Source organism: Rhinatrema bivittatum, chromosome 1 (genome assembly GCF_901001135.1).
Source record: "Rhinatrema bivittatum chromosome 1, aRhiBiv1.1, whole genome shotgun sequence".
Classification (NCBI taxonomy): Eukaryota; Metazoa; Chordata; class Amphibia; order Gymnophiona; family Rhinatrematidae; genus Rhinatrema; species Rhinatrema bivittatum.
Window position 1 is genome coordinate 379335929 of NC_042615.1, and position 26230 is coordinate 379362158.

Below are 26230 nucleotides of genomic sequence, written 5' to 3' on the forward strand. Positions count from 1 at the left end.
TGTGCCCAGTGAACGTGTCTTTTCAATGACAGGGGATATCATAAGCCTTCACTGCTCAAGGCTGGCACCAGAGTTGATGGAAATGCTTTTTCCCTGTGAATGGCAAGATGAATAAAAGCAATTGAAAGCCTTGCAGCAGCTCCAACTGCCTCCTATGCTCCAGATAATATAAGCACTGCAGCACATGCACCTGACCTCAAACGCTGTGCCTGACCATCCACTGCCCAGGCCGTACATCCCTACAAGGGCCTGACCTCAAACACTGTACCTGACCGTCCACTGCCCAGGCCGTAAATCCCTACAAGGGCCTGACCTCAAATGCTGTGCCTGACCGTCCACTGTCCAGGCCTTATGTTCCTACAAGGGTTTGACCTCCATTGCTTTGCCTGTCCATCCAGGCCTTATGTCCCTAGGTGGGCTTGACCTATGTCCTTGACTGCTGTGCCTGTTTGTCCAGGCCTTATGTCCCTATGTGGGCTTGACCTCTGTCCTCGACTGCTGTGCCTGTCCATCCATGCCTTGTGTCCCTACAAGGGTTTGACTTAGATTGTAATCCCTCTGGGGATAGGGAAATACCTACAGTACCTGAGTGTAATCAACTATGTAGTACTAGAAACATTTGAAAATAGGAATATAAATAAATTAAGAAAAAAAACCTGCTGTGCCTGTCCGTCCAGGCCTTATGTTCCTACAAGGGTTTGACTTAGATTGTAATCCCTCTGGGGACAGGAAAATACATACAGTACCTGAGTGTAATCGACTATGAAGTACTGGAAACGTTTAAAAATAGGAATATAAATAATTAAAAAAACAAAAAACTGCTGTGCCTGTCCGTCCAGGTCTCATGTCCCTACGTGGGCTTGATCTATGTTCTCGACTGCTGTGCTTGTCCATCCAGGCCTTATGTTCCTACAAGGGTTTGACTTAGATTGTAATCCCTCTGGGAATAAGGAAATACCTACAGTACCTGAGTGTAATCGACTATGAAGTGCTGGAAACGTTTGAAAATAGGAATATAAATAAATTAAGAAAAAAAAACTGCTGTGCCTGTCCGTCCAGGCCTTATGTCCCTACGTGGGCTTGACCTCCGTCCTTGACTGCTGTGCCTGTCCATCCAGGCCTTGTGTTCCTTAGATTGTAATTCCTCTGGGGATAGGGAAATACCTACAGTACCTGAGTGTAATCAACTATGAAGTGCTGGAAATGTTTGAAAATAGGAATATCAATAAATTAGAAAAACAAAAAACTGATGTGCCTGTCCATCTAGGCCTTATGTCCCTACATGGGCTTGACCTCTGTCCTCGACTGCTGTGCCTGTTTGTCCAGGCCCTATGTCCCTAAAAACATAAAAATATAACATGCCATACTGGGTCAGACCAAGGGTCCATCAAGCCCACCATCCAGGTCATAAGAAGCTGGCAAGTACCCAAAAACTAAGTCTATTCCATGTTACCATTGCTAGTATTAGCAGTGGCTATTTTCTAATTCAACTTAATTAATAGCAGGTAATGGACTTCTCCTCTAAGAACTTATCCAATCCTTTTTAAACACAGCTATACTAACTGCCCTAACCACATCCTCTGGCAACAAATTCCAGAGTTTAATTGTGCGTGGAGTAAAAAAGAACTTTCTCCAATTAGTTTTAAATGTGCCACATGCCAACTTCATGGAGTGCCCCCTAGTCTTTCTCTTATCTGAAAGACTAAATAACAGATTCATATCTACCCATTCTAGACCTCTCATGATTTTAAACACCTCTATCATATCCCCCTTCAGCAGTCTCTTCTCCAAGCTGAAAAGTCCTAACCTCTTTAGTCTTTCCTCATAGGGGAGTTGTTCCATTCCCCTTATCATTTTGGTCGCCCTTCTCTGTTCCTTCTCCATCACAATTATATCTTTTTTGAGATGCAGTGACAAGAATTGTACACAGTATTCAAGGTGCGGTCTCACCATGGAGCGATACAGAGGCATTATGACATTTTCCATTTTATTCACCATTCCCTTCCGAATAATTCCCAACATTCTGTTTGCTTTTTTGACTGCCGCAGCACACTGAACCGACGATTTCAATGTGTTATCTACCCTAGATCTCTTTCTTGGGTGGTAGCACCTAATATGAAACCTAACATTGTGTAACTATAGCATGGGTTATTTTTCCCTATATGCATCACCTTGCACTTATTCACATTAAATTTCATTTGCCATTTGGATGCCCAATTTTCCAGTCTCACAAGGTCTTCCTGCAATTCCTACAAGTATTTGACCTCGATTGCTGTGTCTGTCCTTCCAGGCCTTATGTTCCTACAAGTGTCTGACCTCTGTCCTAGAATGCTGTGCTTGTTTGTCCAGGCCTTATGTCCAGTCCTAACGGCTGAACCCTCATTGCAAATGGAAACCTCAGTCTCTGGCAATTAAAATTAGTAATCCTTCACAGCATGGATCCTTAAATAAAACAGTTTTCTTTAGTTTCAGGGCAGAGAAGAGAACTTTCTCCGTCTTGCTTATGAAGTCATGATCTGTTTGCAAATGATTAAATCCTAACAATTTGTACCATTATACACTCTAATGGCCAATCCATTCCAGGAAGCCCTTTCCTGCTCAAAGAAAGGGAACTCTCCCCAGTGTTGCAGCCTATCTCTTAGAACCTGTTGACCCATGTTCAGAACGAGAAAAGATCTCCAAGGTACTTAGACTGTGGCAAACACAGTGAGACCATGCTCACAGTAAGACCCTGCTCCAGGTCGCCACACTTTTAAGGCTTGTGCTCCACTCTAGGGACCAATCCACCATGTTGCAGCCTTTCTCTTAGGACCTGTTGACCCATGTTTAATCGCTGTTCAGCACCCTGCTCCATGTCACCATGCTTTGAAGGCTCACGCTCCACTCTAGGGGCTAACCCATTCCAAGGAAGCCCTTTCCTGCTCTTAGGAAAGGGAACTATCCACAGTGTTGCAGCCTATCTCTTAGGTCCTGTTGACCCATGTTGAACTGCTGTTTAGGGGCAAATCCATTCTAGGGAGCCTTTTCCTACGCAAAGGAAAGGGAACCCTCCCTGGGTGTAGCCTGCCTGTATCTATCCTCTGACCCATGTTAAACCCCTGTTCCATTTTGAAATCAGCCTCTTTCTATGCCAAGCAGTACTCTGACTGCTTTCCAGCCTACCTGTCTTTTGTCAAGGATATTCTCACACTAAAGTCCCTAGGGGTTCCGTATGTAGCCTGCCTGTATCTACCCTCTGACCCATGTTGAACCGCTGTTTAGGGGCGAACCCATTCTAGGAAGTCCTTTCCTGCGCAAAGGAAGGGGACTCTGCCTGGGTGTAGCCTGCCTGTTTCTACCCTCTGACCCATGTTGAACTGCTGTTCCATTTTGAAATCAGCCTCTTTCTATGCCAAGCAGAGTTTATACATCGGATACAGCTAAGTGTACACTTAAAGAGGAAAACACATATACAAGTCTAGCTAAACTCAAGAACTGAGATAGCACCACAGAAAGAGAGAAAAAGTTCATATAAGAAAAGAGAGAACACGAGAAATATATAGAGATATATAAACAAGGGAACAAACATTTCCAATGCTCACCTTCATTTTTGTTGATACCCGTACTCAGCTGCACCTGAAAATAAAGTTACAACACAAAGACTCAACTTCTTTAAATTATCATCAGTTAGTGTATAATTTCCAGAGAAAACATAACTGGTTTTGGTATAAAATACTTATCTGATTGTTCATCTAGATAATTTGAAGGGCTCGTTCATTTCTTATTTTAATTTATTGGTACCTAGGAAGGAAAAAAATGTGTTAGGTGCTATCACTTTTGTTGCAAATATAAATGCTTTATCTATTATTGAGAGTAACTTCAAAGTGTTAATAATAAAATTGAACAGCTAAAATGTTTAAAATATAGTTGGAGTCCAACTGATTTTTATTTTATTACAAGACTGTATCTTCCCTCTCTATACCTGGGAGACTGGGTGGGGTCTATACCTTGTTTCCTTTAGGAAGACCCAGCTGGAGAAAGAACACATTTTCCTCTCCTGATCCTTACTTTTGGTTTCAGTGGACAATAATTCACTTGATATCACCAGAAATCCTAATAATACCATCGTCACTTTAGCCATTCAAGTGGGATAATCAACAAAGTGGTGGGTTAGATACTCATTAGGAATGTGAAGCGGGCTTCGGACGATTGAAAATATCATCGATATTTTCAAAATCATCAGAAATCGGGGGCTCTCCCAAAACAATAGGAAAATCCCACGATATTGATCGTGGGGCTTCCTTTATCGTTTTGGTGGAGGGCGGGAAAAACGGCACACAAAAATAACCCCTAAACCCACCCCGACCCTTTAAAAGTAACCCCTTAGCTTCCCCCAACCTCCCGACCCCCTCAAAACCTTTTTACAGGTACCTGGTGGTCCAGTAGGTGTCCCGGGAGCGATCTCCCGCTCCGGGCCATCCTCCGGCTACCGGGCCATCCTTTGCCCTTACCTTGTGACAGGGTATCCGTGCCATGGGCCGGATCCTGTCACATGGTAGGAGCACTGGATGGCCGGTGCCATCTTGTGCTCCTACCATGTGACAGGGGCTGACCAATGGCACCGGTAGCCCCTGTGACATAGTAAGGGCAAGGCTATCGGCGCCATTTTGGTTCCTGGCACCCGACGGCACGAGTGCAGGAGATCGCTCCCGGACCCCCGCTGGACCCCCAGGGACTTTTGGCCAGCTTGGGGGGGGGTCTCCTGACCCCCATAAGACTTGCCAAAAGTCCAGCGGGGATCTGGGAGCGACCTCCTGCACTCGGGCCGTATTGCCAGTATTCAAAATGGCGCCGGCACTACCTTTGCCCTCACTATGTGACATATGAGGGCAAAGGCTAGTGCCGGCGCCATTTTGAATACTGGCAATACGGCTCGAGTGCAGGAGGTCGCTCCCAGATCCCCGCTGGACTTTTGGCAAGTCTTATGGGGGTCAGGAGGCCCCCCCAAGCTGGCCACAGTCCCTGGGGGTCCAGCGGGGGTCCGGGAGCGATCTCCTGCACTCGTGCCGTCGGGTGCCAGGAACCAAAATGGTGCCGATAGCCTTGTCCTTACTTTGTCACAGGGGCTACCGCTGCCATTGGTCAGCCCCTGTCACATGGTAGGAGCACAAGATGGCGCCGGCCATCCAGTGCTACTACCATGTGACAGGATCCGGCCAATGGCACGGATATCCTGTCACAAGGTAAGGGCAAAGGATGGCCTGGTAGCCGGAGGACGGCTCGGAGCGGGAAATTGCTCCCGGGACCCCCATCGGACCACCAGGTACCTGTAAAAAGGTTATGGGGGGGGGGGGGTCGGGAGGGTGAGGGAAGCTAAGGGGTAACTTTTAAAGAGTTGGGGTGGGTTTTTTGTTTATCGGCTGGGCAGCCGATAAACAAAACGCGATCAGGCCCGATGGGAAAAAACCCAGATGTGAATCTGAACCGGAATCCGAACCGATTCCGGTTCCGATTCACATCTCTAATACTCATCCCTGCTGTGGCTTCTCCCCAGTGCTGGCTGGCATCTTGTATGTGAGTATTGTAAATATATGATTGTTTCTTGTAGCCAACTAGAATACAAGACAGAGCAGGTAATAAATGTTTCAAAATAAATACATATTTGAGCATATTACTCTCTGCCTCTGTAAGTATGTGAGAACAGAATTTTACTAGCTTGAAATGTGTGTTGCAATCCTGAAGCAGGACTTCTCCTATATCCAGAGCAGCTTACATTAGTGACTACCACCATTAGCAGGTTAGGATTGAAAAAGAGCTTCAATTACCATCTGCCAAAAGCTCCTTGCTGAAGTTCATCCGATGTCTATCTATTCCCATTAGGGATGTGAATCGGGCTTCGGACGATTGAAAATATCGTACGATATTTTCAAAATCGTCAGAAATCGGGGGCTCCCCCAAAACGATAGGAAAACCCCACAATATTGATCGTGGGGGTTCTCTTATCATTTTGGGGGAGGGCAGGAAAAATGGCACACAAAAATAACCCCTAAACCCACCCCGACCCTTTAAAACTAATCCCTTAGCTTCCCCCACCCTCCCGACCCCCCCAAAACCTTTTTACAGGTACCTGGTGGTCCAGTGGGGGTCCCTGGAGTGATCTCCCACTCCTGGGTTGTCGGCTGCCACTAATCAAAATGGCACCGATGGCCCTTTGCCCTTACCATGTGACAGGGTATCCGTGCCATTGGCCAGACCCTGTCACATGGTAGGAGCACTGGATGGCTGGCGCCATCTTGTGCTCCTACCATGTGACGGGGCTGACCAATGGCACCGGTAGCCCCTGTGACATAGTAAGGGCAAAGGCTATCGGCACCATTTTGAATACTGGCAGCTGATGGTCCAAGTGCAGGAGGTTGCTCCCGGACCCCCGCTGGACTTTTGGCAAGTCTTGTGGGGGTCAGGAGGGTCCCCAAGACTTGCCAAAAGCCCCTGGTGGTCCAGCAGGGGTCCGGGAGCGATCTCCTGCACTCGGGCCATCGGCTGCCAGTAATCAAAATGGCGCCAATAGCCTTTGCCCTTACTATGTCACAGGGGCTACCGGTGCCATTGGTTAGCCCCTGTCACATGATAGGAGCCATTTTGATTAGTGGCAGCCGACGGCCCAGGAGTGGGAGATCGCTCCAGGGACCCCCACTGGACCACCAGGTACCTGTAAAAAGTTTTTTTTGGGGGGGGCCGGGAGGGTGGGGAAGCTAAGGTATTAGTTTTAAGGGGTCGGGGTGTGTTTTTTGTTTATCGGTTCGGGCGCAGTCGATAAACAAAACCGCGATCAGGCCCGATGAAAAAAAACCCACATGTGAATCAGAACCGGAATCCGAACCGATTCCGGTTTCGATTCACATCTCTAATTCCCATGCTTCTGAAATGCATAAGTGGTTGAATATACCTGTGGTAGATATAATCCCAAATAGGTCACCATCCCAAGGAAACGCTGAGCTTCTTAGAATTTTTAAGAGCTTCCACTTTTTTAAACTATTTATTTAACAAAAGTTTTCAACATATATCACATACATATACTTTCAAAATATATCTGTAGCACAGCACATTGCATAAAAGAAAAGGAATTTTTTTTAACGTCTCCATTGGAATCTGCCCAACTACTCTAGGAAAATTAAGTAATCTTAGATTTAGACGTTTGGAGTTGTTTTCAAAGGTTTCCAATCGTCTAGATAATAATTCTCTATCTTTTGCTACTGCTGCCTGAAATTCTAAATTCTTTTTGTCTGTATCCTCTAGGTTTTTAATTCTTTCCTCAGATGTTTTAACCTCATTATGAATTACTGATATATCCTGCTGACTTTTCCCTGTAATAGAATCCATCTTCTTTTCTAACCCCTTCATATTAGTAGCCATAACAGCCATCAAGTCCCACAATAGTTCCAGTGTTACCACTGCAGAGCATGTCAAAGTTTCCAAGGTCTCACCTCCGGCAGCCAGATCTATCCCTCCAGTAGTGGTCGCTTGGGGTATCTGCTCCTCCAACACTCCTATTCTTAAGGGAAGTTTTGTCTTTTTCCGAAGATGAATTACCACTTATTAGTTTCTGTTATTTTCTTCCCAAGAGAAACTCAAATTTGGAAACAATGGAGTTGCCTTTTCAAGGGAATCCCACCAACTTTCTAGAAAACTCTAGTCAAATTATACATCAGGGTATATTACTAGTTTCCTCTGTAAATTTGCTTGACCTGAATAAGGTTATGAAAAGATATTTTTCCAATTACCCTATTTCCTTTTATGATAACTCAGTAAAGATTTTTCCTGATCTATCATTTGTTACACAGCTTAGAAGAAAGGGGTTTTTGGTCTTCCGTCAGGAAGTGATATCTATGGGATATTCATTTATCCTGAGATTTCCCTGTAAATGTCTATTAAAGAAAGAGCAAGATGTATATGTATTCTTTCTACCTGATCATTTGAAATATTTTATAGAGCAGAGAAGAATAGTCACCTCTTCCCCTCTGTCCAGTGAATAAAACGGTAAATGTCAAAGCAGAACTGTGAATGTTAATTTACATATTGACAAAATTTCTTAGAATCTTCCTATGAATACATAGCCTCTGGTTTTTTATTATTGTTGTAACAAAAAATTTCTATTGATGATGTCGATAAATAAGTATGATTACTTAAGAATAGACGTAGGTATTGAGTTTGAAGGAGTATCAAACAGTACCGAGTTTGTTGTTCTATTTCTGTATTATAGTGAAAAATCAATAAAGATATAAATAAAAAAAAAAAAAAGAAAAGGAAAGTGGGGCATAACAAGTACAGGAGATGGATAATGTGCATGGTATGAACCCCATACTTATTCATACTTATAAAATTCCCCTTTTAGGTCAAACTGCTGCTTTTCCAGATAGCAATATCCTGAACCTGGATCTGCCAGTAACCCAAATTGGAGGTAGATTTTCAGTAGGTGGCAATGGTGAAACGCACCACCAATAGCAGCTGACCCATCCACGTCCTACACTTCACTGGTGCTAAGGACCTGTCCCATTTTCCAAGGAGAGTAAATGAACATGTATAGCATTATCCACGATATCAGCAATTTCCAGTGCACTTTAGGACCAAATCTTGCAAACTACGGGACAAAACCACCACATGTGAATAAAAGAGCCTCTTTGACCATATCCCCTCCAGCAGTTTGTACTCACATTGGCAGAAAGCCTTGCGTATAACACTGGACTACGATAAGTCCTATGGAGCAGTCAGATCATAAGCTCCATACGTCTCGCATAGATGGTAATATGATGGACATTATCCCATATAATAATGCCTCTATATCACTCCATGGTGAGACCACACCTTGAATACTGTGTACAATTCTGGTCGCCGCATCTCAAAAAAGATATAGTTGCGATGGAGAAGGTACAGAGAAGGGCAACCAAAATGATAAAGGGAATGGAACAGCTCCCCTATGAGGAAAGACTAAAGAGATTAGGACTTTTCAGCTTGGAGAAGAGACGGCTGAGATGGAATATGATAGAGGTGTTTAAAAACATGAGAGTTCTAGAATAGGTAAATGAAAATCAGTTATTTACTCTTTCGGATAATAGAAAGACTAGGGGGCATTCCATAAAGTTAGCATGTGGCACATTTAAAACTAATCGGAAAAATTTCTTTTTCACTCAATGCACAATTAAACTCTGGAATTTGTTACCAGAGGATGTGGTTAGAGCAGTTAATGTAGCTGTGTTTAAAAAAGGATTTGATAAGTTCTTGGAGGAGAAGTCCATTACCTGCTATTAATTAAGTTGACTTAGAAAATAGCCACTGCTATTATTAGCAACAGTAACATGTAACAGATTTAGGGGCAGATTTTCAAAGGGTTACACACGTAACTTGGTCTGACCCAGTATGGCATGTTCTTATGTTCTTACCATGATCTCTTTTGCCTGGAAGGCCTGTATATAAATAACTGTAAATAAATAAACAAATGTTTTGGGGGACAGACTTAATGATTTAAACATTTATATCCTAGAGGAAAGGTGACATAAAGATATAGTAGAGACAATTAAATATCTCAAATGTATCAATGCACAAGAAGCTTTCAATGAAAAGGAGGATCTGTAATGAGAAGCCATGCATTGAGGGCAAAAGGGGTAGGTTAGGAATAATTTAAGGAAATACTTATTTACAGAAAATATGGGGATGCATGGAACAGCCTCCTCAAGAAGACAATGACAGTATCAAAATTCAAGACAGCATGGGGCATTCAATGGGGATCTCTGAAGTAGTGGTAGGTATTGCAGGGTTGGGCAGCCTAGATAGGTCTTTTCCTGCTGTGATTCTCACAGATGTGTTTAGAGCACAGGCAGAGAATATTGATCCTAAATTGAATTTTTAAATTAGTATATATTATTTTCTGTGGAAAAATAGTCACAGAAAAGACAGATATAAATATCTGGGGATGTTTTTCTCGTATAATGTCCAAAGGAAATTATGCACGCAGTTTCCTTTTGAGAACTGTAAAATCCATGGGGAAAAATTACAGTTGGACTTTTCATCAATACGAACAGTTTGAAAATTACCCCCAAAATAACATTAACCACTCTTCTTCTTGTTCAGGGTGTCATGGAAGCATCCATATTGGAGGATACCCAGATGGAAGCTGACCAAGCCTCAAGAATATTTATTTTATTTATTTAAAATCATTTTTAATTCATGCTCTGCAAAGTTCAGCATAGGGTATATAAAAACACACATACAATGCTGAATATACAAATACAGTTATGACTTCTTACAGTGAAAACATATGCTTACATTATCTCCTTGGGAAATTATTATATTTCTTTGATGTGAGAGCCATGTGTGAGTAGTGAAGACAAAAATGAAGAGTGATATAACAGGGGCCTACTGACTGAGGAAATCCCTGAATGCGATATTGAGCAGGAAGATTTTAAGTGCATTTAAAAATTCTTTCTTATCAATGCAGCCATGGATTTGTGGGGGTAATTTGTTCCAGAGTGAGGGACCAGTTATAGAAAAAGCTCTTCTCTTGTATTATCCAGGCAAGTGAGTCATAGGGAGGGAAAGTCCAGTAAATGCTGATCTGAGGAGTGTAAGGTGCAATTTGATTCATAGAATTTTAGTTCAGAGTTGATCCAGAGAGAGTTAATATTGGGTAGGAGTTTATGAATCATGATGTCAATTTTATACTGAATGATTGACTGGATAGGTAACCAATGAAGTGAGAAAAGTATGGGTGTGATGTGATCTCTGATGCTTCTTCCAGTTAAAATTCTTGCTGCAGAATTTTGAATAATCTGTAGAGATCGAAGGGTGCTGTGGGGTAAGCCAATATGTAATGAGTTAAAGTAATTGAGAGATGAAAAAAATAAATGCTTGCAGAATTGTTCTGAAATCAGGTATGTCTAGTAGTGGCTTGAAATGCTTTTGTAAAGAAGATTTGGGTAACTGATGAGGTGTAAGATTTCATAGAGAGGAGTGGATCAAATAGCACTCCCAAATTTCAGACTTTTTTTGAAATGTGATTTGTTCAAATTGATTGTCAAGGGTAGATTGTCCAGAATTGGATATGTTACAGAGTGACCCAATATGATTCTTTCTAGGTTTTCTTTAAGTTAAGTGGTAAGCAATTATGTGATAACCATGTTTTAATGTTAGAGAGGCAGAGGGTCAGAAAATTGTGTTTAACAGTCCAAGAGGATCTGTTGGGAAAGAAGAACTGTATATCAGTGAATAGCCTGTACGACAACCCTAGTGACAGAGTGGGGCTAGATAAATATTAAAAAATGCTGATGAAAGTGAGGATGCCTATGGGACCCCAGAGGTAATGGCCTACCATGTCGAGGTGAAGTTAGCTATTTTGACATGCTGTGACCTATCTGAAAGGTAGGAAGTGGATCATTTGTGAACAATGCCGCTGATACTGGCCTCAGTAAGACATAGCAGTAGGATTTTATGATTTAATATATCAAACACTGAAGTGATGTCTAATAAAATCAGCACGCATGAAGTGCCTGAGTCAAATCCTCTTGAGAATAAAAGAGTTTCAGTATTATGATGGTACCTAAAGACAAATTGTTATTAATCCAGTATAGAATAAACATCAAGAACATTTGCTAGTTGCCTTAGCCCTGCTATATCAATTACTTGTGAAAAAATGAAGTGAGGAGATGGGATGGATATTTGAGGGGTTGGATGAGTCAGCAAAAGTTTTTTTTGTTTTTTTTTAATATAAGTGAACGGATGCACTTTTAAAAAATGGGGGAAGGTTACCTGAGGAAAGTGAAAGGTTTACAGTTTTGGAGGTTGCTTCAAGGATTTCATGTTATGATACTTTCAAAAATGGAGTTGAACACGAATTCAGAGTAGAGGATAATGAGCTGAGAGAATATGCCAGCACTTTTATGTTTTTATGAGTACAGAGTGCCCCAGGTGACTGTGGAAAATTCTTTTCTTCAGGATGGTGCATATAAAGCTGTATTTTCTTTTGAATGCTTCCTTGGTTGTATGTGTATATATGGATGCAACTATGAATTTTATGTGCTGTATAAACACGTTAATGTGATCATGTGCCTGTTGTGTTCATATCATGCCTATGTTTTTCATAGTATGTTTCATTTGCCTTTCTAATTCTATATTTGCTACATGATGGGATTGGATTGGTTTAGTTTAGGTATTTTGTAATACCTTTTGATTTATGATTTTCCTTGTGTTCTTCTTTTCTATGTAGTACTGTCTTGCCTTGGGCACTTAATCTAGCTGCTTTTTCTTTCTCCTTATCTGTGAGTGTGATGAATTGACTGTCTTGTATCATTTGTCATGTAGAGCTCCAAGAAAGCTATAAGTTTCTCATGTCTTATGTTGCCTCACTTTATTGCAGTCCCACCATGACACAATGCTCCTCTAATGGGATTAGCAGGTGGAAGAACAGAAAGACACTTACTCCTACCCTTCCCAGGAGCAGCAGCAGCAGTCACAGAAAGTGTGAGTGTTTGAGATTTCACAGAGTTGCTTAAGAAAGAGAGCGAGAGAGATTAACTATTAGAACATCTTGGCTTATGTTTGGAAAAGAGAGATGATATGCATATTGTAGATGACATTTTATTCAGTAGGGTATGTCAAAGCAGCCTTTGAAAAAGAAATGCTATGATCTGTTATGGAACAAGTGACACTGGCCCCTTGAAATGTTTTATTTTATTTTTCATGTGAAACTTTAGACAACCATTAAAAATCAGGAAAGGGTATTGATATCTTTGAATGTTCTTTTTTGCTGAAGTAAAAGAGGCTGATTTGTTCCCATCTGCTGTCAAATTCTTCTGAATGTAAAAAAGAAAACATTTTTAATTCCCAACATTATTTCCATAGAAAGCAATATGAATTTTGTGACCATGGCTGTGGCTGCAGCAGTGCTCAGGCTCAGATGTCATAACCAGTGGTAAATAGAGCAGACGTATAGCCACTTTACTTTTGGCTTAAGACCCCAAACCTAACAGCAGTGTCATGTCCAATTTTAGTCACCCCCTTAAAGGTGCAGGGGTTGGGAGGGTCCGATAGCACTGGTGGCTCAATGAGCCCCAGCCTTTAAGGAGGCTAACTTGTGGGCGAAGCAATACAGTCCTACGCGGGTTGAATACGTGCTAATCAATCCCCTAATGCAATAAGGGGATTAGCACCTATTCAATGCGCGTCCAACAAGGAGTGAACTTAATAACGCTCATCACATGCAAATGCATGTGAATGAGGCAATTAGGCATTCACTTCGATGCAAAAAAAAAAAAAAAAATGTGCGTCTCGGACCCACGTTTAGCAATCATCTATTAACGCCTGCATGGAGCAGGTGTTAATAGCTGAGCGCATTTAAAACAAGTACAGAAACACAGAAAATACTCCTTTTCTGTCCTTCCTCCTACTTATTATCTGTGCGATATTGAGTAGGAGGAAAAACGTAAAAAATGTCTAAAAAATAAACACCTAACTGGTGGACGGCCGAGTTAGGAAAACCGATCGGGGTCGCGTTAGCAAGGAGGTGCTGGTGGCATGCAAGCGACTCTAGCGCCTCGTTGCTAATGCGACCCCCTAATTTAAATATTGCATGACGCCCCCCTTGGGGGCACCTGGGGCGAATTAACAAAAAAAAGGGTGCTGACTGTTCAGCGCCCACTTTCTACGTGCATTTATTGCATCGGCCCCTTGAATAGGAAAGGTCACTGTTCTTGGGCTAGAAATGTAAAGCTTTGAGGCCATGAATGATTACTTTTGGCAGGAAATTATTTATCCACTTCCTCTCTGCTTCTTCAGGGTTCAGGAATGCCTGGGCTGGATTGAAGCCTATTTACATAATTGCTCCTCAACAGCCTAAGAGATTAACACTTGTGGAGAGTGAGAAACAGGAGATAGAATGTTGCTAGAAATTAAAAGGGCTTTGTACTCATTACCATGAACATCCACTTCAGTGTGGAGAAAGATATGGGCATACCTGGGAACTCTGGATTCGACTCAGAGACTCTGGCATTCTAATGGAATTGCTGGGTCTCTGGGAAAAACATCTATAATCTCCAGGTGCCCTTCTGCTGCTGCGCTAGTGAAGCAGCCAGACTAGAAGGCATATGATTGACCTACAGGGGCCAATTTGATGCTTCTTTCCTTTTCCCTGCCCTGTGACAAATCAGAGGCCTTCTTTCTTCTTTCTCAGCCTGCGGCCTCCTCCCTTTTTCCTGACTACTGGCAGGAAGAAGGGAGGAGGCTTCTGATTAGCCTGTGGGGTCAGGAAGAAGGGAGGAGGCTGGAAAAAGGAGTCATCCCATCAACCCCCAGGAGGAGGTTGCTGCTACACAAAAATAAAATTCAGGTCTGTCTCTCCCTGTAAAATGCAAATGGATTTTGTGGCATCATAAACTGTGTGAAGGCCCAAACAGAATCTTCCATCACCACCTAAAATAAATTCTGGCAAATAAACTGAAAATGACACTGAAAACTCCCTTACCATAATCAGAAAGGAGCTGTGACCTCTAAGGGGGTAATTTTCAAACTGTCCACTTTGGGACAAAATCTATGAGTACTTTTTACCAATGGATTTAACCCAAGTTTCAAAGTGAAAGTACATATGTGTACTTGAGGACATATGCAGCTGCTTTTTGTCCATGTAGAGTTTTGTTGGGAAAGTACACGTGTAAATGTGAAAATGCAATCAACTTGTGCATATATTTATCCACATTGGGGGGATAAGTTTTCAGATAGCCAATTTATTCAGGTAAACCCCTTTGTACCTGAATAAATGGCTTTGAAAATTGAACTTCCCTGGTATTAATGTCAGAGACTCATAGTGCTAATAAAGAGTTTAAAGTAAGAAAGTTTCTCTTACAGCATTATTTTCGTTATTTTAAACGGGAGTGGAGGAAATGGAGGAAAATCTGTCTTTGTTGGAAGATAAGCTGAAACCTGATATGGGGCAAAGGCAAAATCATTACTAAACTGAAAAGAGAATTTGAAGATTCAAATAAAGGGGACAGAAAAACCAATTAGAGAATTTGGGGGTTTCCAGAAGAAATGGAGGAGTGAAGATCTAGAAAAATTGATAGGGGTTTCTACTAAAGCCACAGGAAATTCAATTTATAAAGAATTTTGAGATTTAAAAAGTGCATAGAATTTCCATAACTCCAGCCACCAAAAGTACATAAACCAATGGTAATTCTTATATTGGGATATCTTTATATATTGAAAAATCCTGAAAAATGTCAAAGTATGGGCACCTGTATGGTGGGAAGGAAAGACAAATTTGATTCTCATGGGTCTAAATAAAGTCATAGCACTGAAAAGAAATAAGGTTTTGGCAATATGAGATCAAGCAAAACATAACATCAAGGCTCAGATCTGCAGTTCATTGTATCCAGTGAGAATGAAAATAATGTGCATAATAAGATCAAAAAAGAAAGTTGTATTGATTCTCTTTTTGTTACGATTTCATCTGCTGTGCAGCCTCATTGTACCCTGATTCTGACTTCTATGACACATCCCACCCGCAGAGAGCTCCAGTGAGTTCTGTTCAGAGCTGTCCGAGCCATTCCTCAATGGCCTCCTGACTCAGCCTGTCTTGCAGCTTCCTTTCCTACAGGGGATCTCAGTGAGCTTAATCTCCAGCCTTGCCAATCTCCTTCTCACTGCCTGTACCACAACCAAGCTCCAGCCCTATGTAAACTAGCCCTGCCATTATATACTTGCCTCTTCATGGAGTCGCCCTTGGCTCTCTGACCTGGCCACTCTTGCCTTGTGGTCTTTTGGGTCTTCTTGTTCCTTCCTTGTCTTGAAGCCTTTAGACCTGCTCTGTCTTGTATCCTGCCTTGTGGCCCAGCCTATTATAAACACAGACTTTGGCTTGGTTGAAGGCTATCTGAATATGTGCAGGGCTGGTCAGAGTAAACCCTTGTTGCCTCGGATTGATGGCGAGATTATGCTCAAAACTCCCCCCTCCCCCCAGTGGGGGCACTGGAGTCAGCATAGAGAGGGGGCCATCTCCCATCTCAAAATATTCACTGGAAGCTATTTCTATATGTGTTATCCCAAATCTTCAAGGTCCTCCGACAGATGGTATGTATACCCATAGACTGTGACTGGGGAATTTGTTTCCTGAGTACTCAGGGGGGACTGGTTTAATGAAACAGTTGTGCAGATTATAATTAAGACTGAAGTTGTCTAGTGTATGTAATTGTGTATAGGGCTCTTGTTTCTGCTGGAGAGTATGTTGCTTGCTTTATAATTACTCAGAACACAAATTATCATATCTTTATATTACAGTGTTGTATCATATTGTTTAACCACATTTACTTTTTTTTTTCCATCTCCTATTTTCTAGTTCTACCCTCTATTTTCTAGTAAAGATTTATTCACCATTTCCTGTGTATGGTGATTACATAATATGTTGTGGAGATGATTTTGCAGCAGGACCTGCCCGAGGTCTAGGGGTAAAATAGGGACAGTATATTTATTGAACATGGGGTTCATCTTCCAGTTGCTTTACAGTAGCTTACACGTCCCCACCCCATTAGTTTAGGTGGGGGGGAGGGGGAGGTCTTCTGTGTAGCCCACTTGCACTTGGCAGCACTATAACCTAAGAAAGGAGTCACAAAGTGGTAGCAAACATTTATGTCAGAAAAATAAACACAATTAAGAGAAATACAAATCCAATTTGGTTCTCAGAGGAGGTGGCTAAAAAAATTAAGGCAAAAAGAACAGTGTTCAAGAAGTATAAAGGTTCCAAAGAAGAGAAATACAGGGAAGAATATTTGGTGAATTTGAAGGAGAAGAGGAAAGTAATCAGGAAAGCAAGTGGTCAAGCGGAAGAAAAGATCGCCAAAAAATTCAAGCAAAGTGACAAAATATTTTTCAGATATATCAGGGAAAGAAGGAAGGCCAGAGGTGGCAATGTAAAATGGAAGGGAGACAAGGAAAAATGTGTGGAGAAAGATGAGGAAAAAGCAGAAATATTAAATAAATACCTCAGTTCAGTGTTTACTAAAGAAGACCCTGGACTAGGACCAATGCTAGTTGATAATAGCTTGGATGAGAGTGGGGTGATGTAAACCTATTTACAGAAGAACTAGGAAAAATGAAAATGGACAAGGCTATGCAGCTAGAATGGGTACATCCCAGGATACTAAAGATACTCAGAGATGTGTTGATAAAATTGTTGAAAGACCTTTTCAAAAGAACACTGGAAATGGGAGTGGTGCCACAAAATTGGAAAAGAGTAGTAGTGGTCCCACCTCACAAAGGTGGCAGCAGAAAGGAGAATGGAAACTACTAGCTAGTTAGCCTCGGAATTAGGAAAATTAATAGAGACTCTACTGAAGAAAGGATAGGGAACTATCTACAATCCAGTGGATTGCTTATCCCAAGACAACATGGTTTCACCACATGAAGGTCCTCTTAAATGAATCTAATTTTTTTGAATGAGTAAATAGAAAACTAGATCAAGGAAGAGTGCTTGATGTGATCTAATTGGATTTCAGCAAAACTTTTGGTACAGTCTTGCATAGGAGGCTCATGAATAAAATGAGAAACCTGGAAATTGGTTGAGCATATTACAAATCGGTTTACTGACCAGAAACAGTGTGTATTGGTAAATGGAAATAACTCTGAAAAGAGAACAGTGTTAAGTGGAGTGCCTCACAGATCAATTTTGGGACCAATTATGTTCAATATCTTCATAAGCAACATTGCAGAGGAGACAGAAGAAAAAGTTTGTCTTTTTGTGGATAACACTAGGGGTGTGCATGCATTTATTTTTTTTTTTTGTTGGAGTTTCATTTTCGGATCCGGGCCATTTCGGTCCACTCCCTGGATCGGAAAACTTTTTTAGGCCAATTTTGGGAAAAAAAACCCAAATACCCCAACCCTTCAAATTTAATTAACTACAACCCCTAACCCTCCTGACCCCCCCCCCCCCCAAGATTTGCTGAAAGTACCTGGTGGTCCAGCAGGCGTCCTGGGAGTGATCTCCCACTCTCGGGCCATCGGCTGCCAGTAATCAAAATGGTGCCGGTGGCATTTTGCCCTTACCATATGAAAGGGACTTCCTGTGCCATTGGTCGGCCCCTGTCACATGGTAGGAGCAATGGATGGCCCACACCATTTTTTAAGAAAGGGGCACATGGGGGTAACCTACATGGAGCGGCAGTTGCTACCATGGATAGCTTGCTGGACAGACTGAGAGGACCATTTGGTCTTTATCTGCCAGCATTACTATCTTAATATGATAGAAGATATGGGGGTAACCTGCATGGAGCAGCAGTAACTATCAAACGCAACTTGCTGGGCAGACTGATGGACTGTTTGTTCTTTATCTGCCATCATTTACTTTGTAGCCACACATATCTTATAAAATCCGGGGTCAGCGCGCGCAAGGGCGTGCACATTTGTGCACCTTGCGTGCGCAGAGCCCTGCGCGCGCTGCCCGCTCCCTCCGAGGACGCTCTGAAATCGGAGCGGCCTCGGAGGGAACTTTCCTTCTACCCACCCGCACCTTCCCCTCCCTTCCCTTCCCTAATCCACCCCCCACCCCCGGCCCTATCTAAACCCCCCTTACCTTTATTCTAAAAGTTACAGCTGCCTCTGGCAAGCGTAACTCGTGCGTGCCAGCGGGCTGCTGGCGCGCCATCTCCCGACCTGGGGGCTGTTCCAGAGGCCTCAGCTGCGCCCCCGGAATGCCCCCGCCCCAGCACCACGCCCGTGACACGCCCCCGGGAATGCCGGGATCGTCGCGCCGCCCACCCAACATGCCTCCGACACGCCCCCCTAGCGAAGCCCCGTGACTTACGCGCGTACCGGGGCTTGCGCACGCCACCGAGCCTATGCAAAATAGGCTTGGCACGCGCAGGGGGGTTTTAAAAGGGTTACGCGTGTACCTTATGCGCGTAACCCTTTTAAAATTCTGGCCCTTGAAGATAGATCTTAAGGTTCCCCTCTGTTTTAAGATCCATTGGCAATAGAAGAGCACCTAGAATGTTTATCTTATGATTATTACATCTATAACTTGGAAACTGATCACAGCTTTTCAATTAACAATAAGACTGATTTGGATGGTAACACCATTTATTGCTAAGCACCTGTGGAACAATTTATCCTTATGATTATATAAAGGGACATTTTAAGGATGATCTCTTACAGATATGTATATCTATCTCAATCTATCTAATCTAGAGAAATCACTATAGATATTTATTTATCAATTTTTATTAATTTATTTATTTAGAGATATCATTGTGATTGTTAAAAGATGTCAGTTCTTCCACTCCCATTTGGAACTTGTTAATGTGAGTGGTATAACTGTACATGTGTTGAGTTCCACAAACAGCAGAAGGTTGGTAAAATATGAGAAATTAAATCAAAGCAATTCTTATACTATGGACTGGGGGAAAAGTTATGTAGAAAGTTATCAGAATTAAATCTATTTCTTTTACAATGACCATGATTCTTCTAAATTTATGTCAATGGGCAATGGAGTCATCATTTCTATCAGCATACCATGCCTGGCTAGGAAAATAAAATCTTCATAACTAAAAATAGTGTGGATACAGTAAATATTTCAGTATTTGCTATGAAATAGAATTGCATATTTCAATGTATTTTTCATTATTGAACTTAAATGTTTGATGAATGCAAAATTCAAAAGTGTTCCTGACAGATTGTTTCATTCCAAATCAAGAGTATTCTTGAATTGCTAAGTTACAAAGATTGTTCTTGCATTGGGAATTCCTTCCAGAAAATGGCAATCCTATTAGAGCTATCAATCAATATGAAAATGATTGCATTGAAAAACATAATGTTGGTGTTTGAAGGCATAAAATGTATATTAAATATTTAATGACAATTCTTTGATTTTAATGTTGTTTTTAGATACACTATTTGCCACTTTCCAGCTATCAATATATGACATCTAATTGCTTGCATTATCTCTAGTTAAACTGTCATATTGCACTCAGAAAATCATAAAATCAACATGAGCTCAGATTACAAAAGGATTTTTTTTTTTATAGAATACTAAGATAAAATAATTTTCAGTCAATGCCCACTTACATTTCATGCCCTACTAAGCCCTTATATATGTTTTACAACATCCTGTTCATTCTGCCATCTAGTTTTGCAGGCATGCATAGAAAATGTATTTCCCCATTAAACTAATAATATAGTCAATTTACCTCTACATGTTGAACCTCTGCTTGATAAATATGGAAACATAGGGTAAGATATCAGAAAAGGACCATTATGCCCATCTAGCCTGTCCAATTTTAGGGATGCACTTGGAAATAAAATAATTTTGTTTACTTTTTTCCTTTAAGGGTCTTCTTTTTAATTTGAGTTTGTGTGTGTTTAATGTTTCTTTTGATCTATTTTGTTTGCTGAACCAAAATAAACATTAAGGTAAAATACAAAACTACAAAAACAAAAATCAGCAATCCCCACCACCCTCCTTGGACCACACGTAGCCCTTATATGGGGGTATCCAATCTAGAAAGGGGGGAAAAACTATCCCCAGTTGCTCCTGCTTTTCCATCTCCTGGTTCCAAAAAGGTGCTGACTGGCATTGTTGCACAGTTGTAAAACAAAATGGCATCAGCCTTAGCACCAGTCAATGCTATTTTCGAAGCAGGAGTTGGTAAGCAGGAGCAATTGTGGATCACTTCTGCCCCTTTCTATTTTGGAGATCCCTACAGAAGGTAATGATCGCTGCTGGTTTTCGCAGGCCCGCCCCCCACCCCCCATTACCGTGTGATTCAGGAAGCCACAGTAGCTTAGAAAATCTAGGCCTAAGGGTTTTTTTTTCCAAAGCGATCGCACGCAAAAAGGGGCTTTTCGTGTGCGATCACTAAATCGGGGCACAGTTGGGGCGGACTCCATGACGACTTTGCTGATGGCAAAAAGGTAAGGACCCTTTTCGCTGTCACTAGCATGCCCAATAGCACCATGTTTTATGATGGCGCTATTGGGTGCGAAAGCCGGCAGCGATCGCACCACAGAGGTTCGATCACTGCCGGCTTTCGCAGGCCCACCCCACGCTTTCCCACCCCACCCCCTGTTATTGCCGGATTTTCTAAGGTCTGCGACCTTAGAAAATCCAGGCCTAAATGTTACACTATAAAAAAAAACAATATCCTGAATTTACCTTTGAGATAACATTAAATCACAATAGACTGTAACAGGATAACCATAATATTGATAGTAAATACCTCAAAATATTCTCATACTTAAAAGATTTCCCTATTAAATCAAATTGAAGTTTTTCAAGATCGGCCACATTACGTATCTGTGCTCTTCAATATTCTAAATTAGGGTGGAATTTCCAGAAGATTGCAATTTTAAACCTTGCTGCCAACAATAATTGACCCACCAATTTACAAAATTTTTGAGGCATGAGCAATCCAGTCTATCTACCCAAAAGACCCACGAAAGGCGTTGACATGTACAGGAACACTGAGAATATCAGATATTTCTTGGGACACTTGTGACCAAAATTGATATACACTCAGTCAGTACCACCACATGTGAATGAAAGTTCCCGGATTCCCACACTCCCACCAACATAAAAGACTCACACTTGGGAAAAACTAAAAATAGCATGCAGGGGTACGATAAGCTCTACGCAAAGCTTAACCATGAGCTCAGTTCTCCTGGCACAAATAGTAATATGATGAGCTGATAGCCTTATTTTCTTCCAAACTTTAACATCGATACTTGTCCCCAAACCTTCATTCCAACCTGTCATCAAAGAAGCTGCAGTACCAATACCATACTTCTCCTCTAGGATGCCTCTGTATGTCCTAGCTATTCCATTTTTCCTAGTCCCACTGTCAGTCAGATAAGTTTCCATAACATTTAATGGCCGCAATATTTTTGCCAAGTTAAAGTAACACTCTAAAACATTCCTCAATTAGAAGAAAGAGGCCCTGGAACCAAGGTTAAGTTTAAAATGTTCCTCCAGCTGAGTGAATTCTAAAAAAAACCAAAACAAAAAAAACACATCATCCTTCCATAGCTGTGATACAAAGACCAGACCCTTATCTTTCCAGCTCTTAAAAATTACAGATTCTCATTACTGCAAGATCAATTTAAGAAGTACATGCATGAAGTGTTAAACATTCCAGTAGAAACTTCCCCTCCTATTTCCAAGATATATTATATTAATTCAACTAATCTATTAGAGGAACAAACATCTCATTTAAATATATCCAATATACTTGAGACTACCACTGATGATACTATAGAAGAGAGGAACGGTCCTGGTCAAGTTTGTATTTCCTTCTGATAGGGACACAGTCCTCAGATTGTTTTTTCGAAATAGATTAGTAAAATTTTGTGGCTATCAAATCTGGATTTTTCCAGATATAGCAAGAGCCACACAATCTAGAAGTAAACAGTTCTTGGACATGAAGGCATTTGCTGAACAAGTTGGTGCACAAATGTTAGTTCGATATCCTTGTAAGTGTTTAGTAAGGTATGAGAATGCTAGGTATATATATTTTGAGCCAGAGGATCTGAAAATATTTTTGGAATCAAAAAGGTTATTGGGGAGTAAAGTTGACTATTAATTTTGTCGTTAAAATGAAATAAGAAGCCAAACTTTCTTTCATTTATTATAGATATTATTTCCTTACAAAGCTCATTTTTTGAATGATGGATTCCTGCATATTGCAAAGTAATTAGGATATCTAAAGTTCAATTTGTATTTGTTTCTTTATAAATGTTTTTCTTTTCTTTTATATACACATTGCTTTTCAAATTTCCTCAGATATTAAAGTTGGTAAAAGATTGATTATTGTATATTCAAGGCCAATAGATATCCATAATGTATTTGACTGTACATGTCATGATATTTATGAAAATTAATAAAATATAAATTAAAAAACAAAATCACAGAAATAGTACAAGTGGTTAAGGTGGGGTATTCATACAAAGGTGCAATAGATGAAAGTTTCTATCCAGCCCCAGTAATTTAGTAACTTTTCTCCATGCGGAGAGAGTATGCCCTAGTATAGGACTAGTTCTATACATTTTTCGACAAATGGGAGAACTAGGAGAAAGAAAAGAAAGCATAGCAATATTAACCATCTCAGCTTGCACTTTTTCCAAAGCTAACCAGGAAACATCACTCCCATTAAGCCACTCGTGCATACAAATCAATCTACTGGCCCAAAAATACAGATGCAAATTAGGAAGCACTATACTGCCCTGCAATTTCAGTAACCACAGCTGCCCCAGCCACACCCAGGCTCTCCTTTGCCTCCATATAAACCAGGCCATTATTTTATATAACTCCACAAAAACCCAAACAGGCACAGAACATGGGAGATGCTGAAATAAATGTAGCAATTTAGGCAAGGTATTCATTTTAAGTAACCAGTTCATCCCATCCAAGATACTGGAAGATGCTCCCAGGTCACTATATCCTGCTTTATTTTACCTATCAATGGCCCATAGTTCTTAGAATATAAATTTCTAAAGTTCTTAGTCACAGATATCCCTAGATATCTAAAACCATCTTCTACTTGACGAACAGAAACATACTCCTGGAGAGGTAGGCAACCAGACAAGAAGAACATTCCAGACTTATCAAAATTTAATTGATATCCAGAGAGCTTCTCAAATGTATTTAAAATATCAATTAATGCAGGCCTGGATGCATAAGGCTTAGTTAGATAAAGAAGAACATTGTCCACATACAATGAAATAACATGATCATGACCCCCAAACTTCATCCCTGTAATATTTGGGTGTTGATGAACTCTTCACGCTAGGGGTCCAATAACTAGATTAAACAATAAAGGGGGTAATGGGCAGCCTTGCCGGATACCTTGAGTTATCTTTAAAAAGGGGGACAAGGTACAATTAATTTATAATCACACTCTGGGACTTTCATACATGGCAGCAACCCACACTTCAAATCTAGCCGGACTACCCATATGGTTCAATAACTCAAAGGGCCAAGTCACTCTGTTGAAGGCTTTATCCATGTCCAGAGACAAAAGAAGGTCCAAGATTGGAAGATGGCCAATGCAACATCTATATTTAGAAAGGGATCCAGGGGTGATCGGGGAAACTATAGACCGGTGAGCCTGACTTCAGTGCCAGGAAAAATCATGGAAACTTATAAAGAATAAAATCACAAAACATTTAGATAGACATGGTTTGATGGTCAAAGACAACATGGATTTGCCCAGAGGAAGTCTTGCCTCACAAATCTCCTACATTTTTTTGAAGGGGTGAATAAACATGTGGACAAAGGTGAACCAGTAGATGTGGTATACTTGGATTTGCAGAAGGCATTCGACAAAGTCCTGCATGAGAGGCGTCTAATAAAACTAAAAAGTAGGGATAGGAGGCGATATCCTTTTGTGGATTGTGAGATGTTAAAAGACAGGAAACAAAGAGTAGGATTAATGGTCAGTTTTCACAGTGGAAAAAGGTAAACAGTGGAGTGCCTCCGGGATCTGTACTTGGAATGGTGCTTTAGTTTTTAATATATTTATAAATGATCTGGAAAGGGGTACGATGAGTGAAGTGATCAAACTCACGGACAACACAAAATTATGCAAAGTAGTTAAATATCAAGCAGATTGTGATGAATTGCACGAGGACCTTGTGAGACTGGAAGATTGGGCTTTCAAATGGCAGATGAAGTTTAACGTGGACAAGTGCAAAGTGATGCATATAGGAAAAATAACCCTTGCTGTAGTTACACAATGTTTGGTTCTCTCTTAGGAGTTACCACCAGGAAAGAGATCTAAGCATCATAGTGGATAATACATTGAAATTGTGGTTCAGTGTGCTGTGGTAATCAAAAAGCAAACGGAATGTTAGAAATTATTAGGAAGGGAATGGAAAATAAAATAGAGGATGTCATAATGCCTCTGTATCACTTCATGGTGAGACCGCACCTTGAATACTGTGTGCAATTCTGGTCACTGCATCTCAAAAATGATATAGTTGCACTGGAGAAAGTGCAGAGAAGGGTGACCAAAAATGATATGGAGCATGGAATGGCTGCCTATGAGGAAAGACTAAAGAAGTTAGCACTGTTCAGTTTGGAGAAGAGACGACTGAATATGATATGATAGAAGTCTATAAAATCATGAAATGACTTAAACAAGTTAATATACATTGTTTATTTACTCTCTCAGATAATAGAAGGACCAGGGGGCTCTCCATGAAGTTAGCAAGTAGCTCATTTAAAACAAATTGAAGAAAATTATTTTTAACTCAGTGCATAGTTAAAATTTAGACTTCATTGCTAGGGGATGTGGTTTCAGCAGTTAGTGCTATTGGGTTTAAAAAGGGTTTGAATAAGTTCCTAGAGGTTAAATCCATACACTGCTATTATGGTAATTAATAAGCCATAGTAACTTGTGATCTATCTAATGTTTGGGTACTTGCCAGGTACATGCGACTTGGATTGGAAACTGTTGAAACAGGATACTGGTCTTGATGGACCCTTGGTCTGACCCAGTATGACATTTCTTATGTATGAGACACTCTTTTGCTTGGCCAAATGCAAAATATTGAACAACCACTGAGTGTTAAAGGCAGACACCCTGCCCTTAACAAAACCAGTTTGATCATTATGATTCAATTGAGGGATTGCTTGTTCCAGACTCAGTTGTAGGACCTTGGTCAAAATCTTGATATCAGCATTAACAAGAGAGTTGGGTCTATAATGATCCACACTCATTAACATCCTTACCAGGCTAAGGTATAAGGGTACAAGTGGCATCTGCCATTTCCCTCAATGAGGATGTCGCCAAACCTGACGAATTAAAGGTAAAAAATAATGTGTGCCATGTCCAAAAAAAAATTCTTGTAAAAATCTATGGGGTACCCATCTGGACCAGGACATTTTTCACCAGGCAGCACTTTTACAGTCGCTTGGAACTCCAATAAAGTTGTTGGCTCTGATAACTTCTCGATCTAGTTAGGTTGTAATGTAGGCATGTTTAAACCACTTAAGAATCTTTGTATTTCTTCCATTGTCACTGAAACAGAGTCTGTATACAAATTTGCAAAAAAACTATCAAAGGATTGCTCTACTTCCTTAAATTTAGAAGTAATATTACCATCACATTTTCGTTTCTTAAAAATATAAATCTTGTTAGCTTTTCACTTGACAGCTCTTACCAGAAAGGCTCCTGGTTTATCACCATGCTCATAAAATTTGAGCTTAGTAAATTGAAAAGCCTTA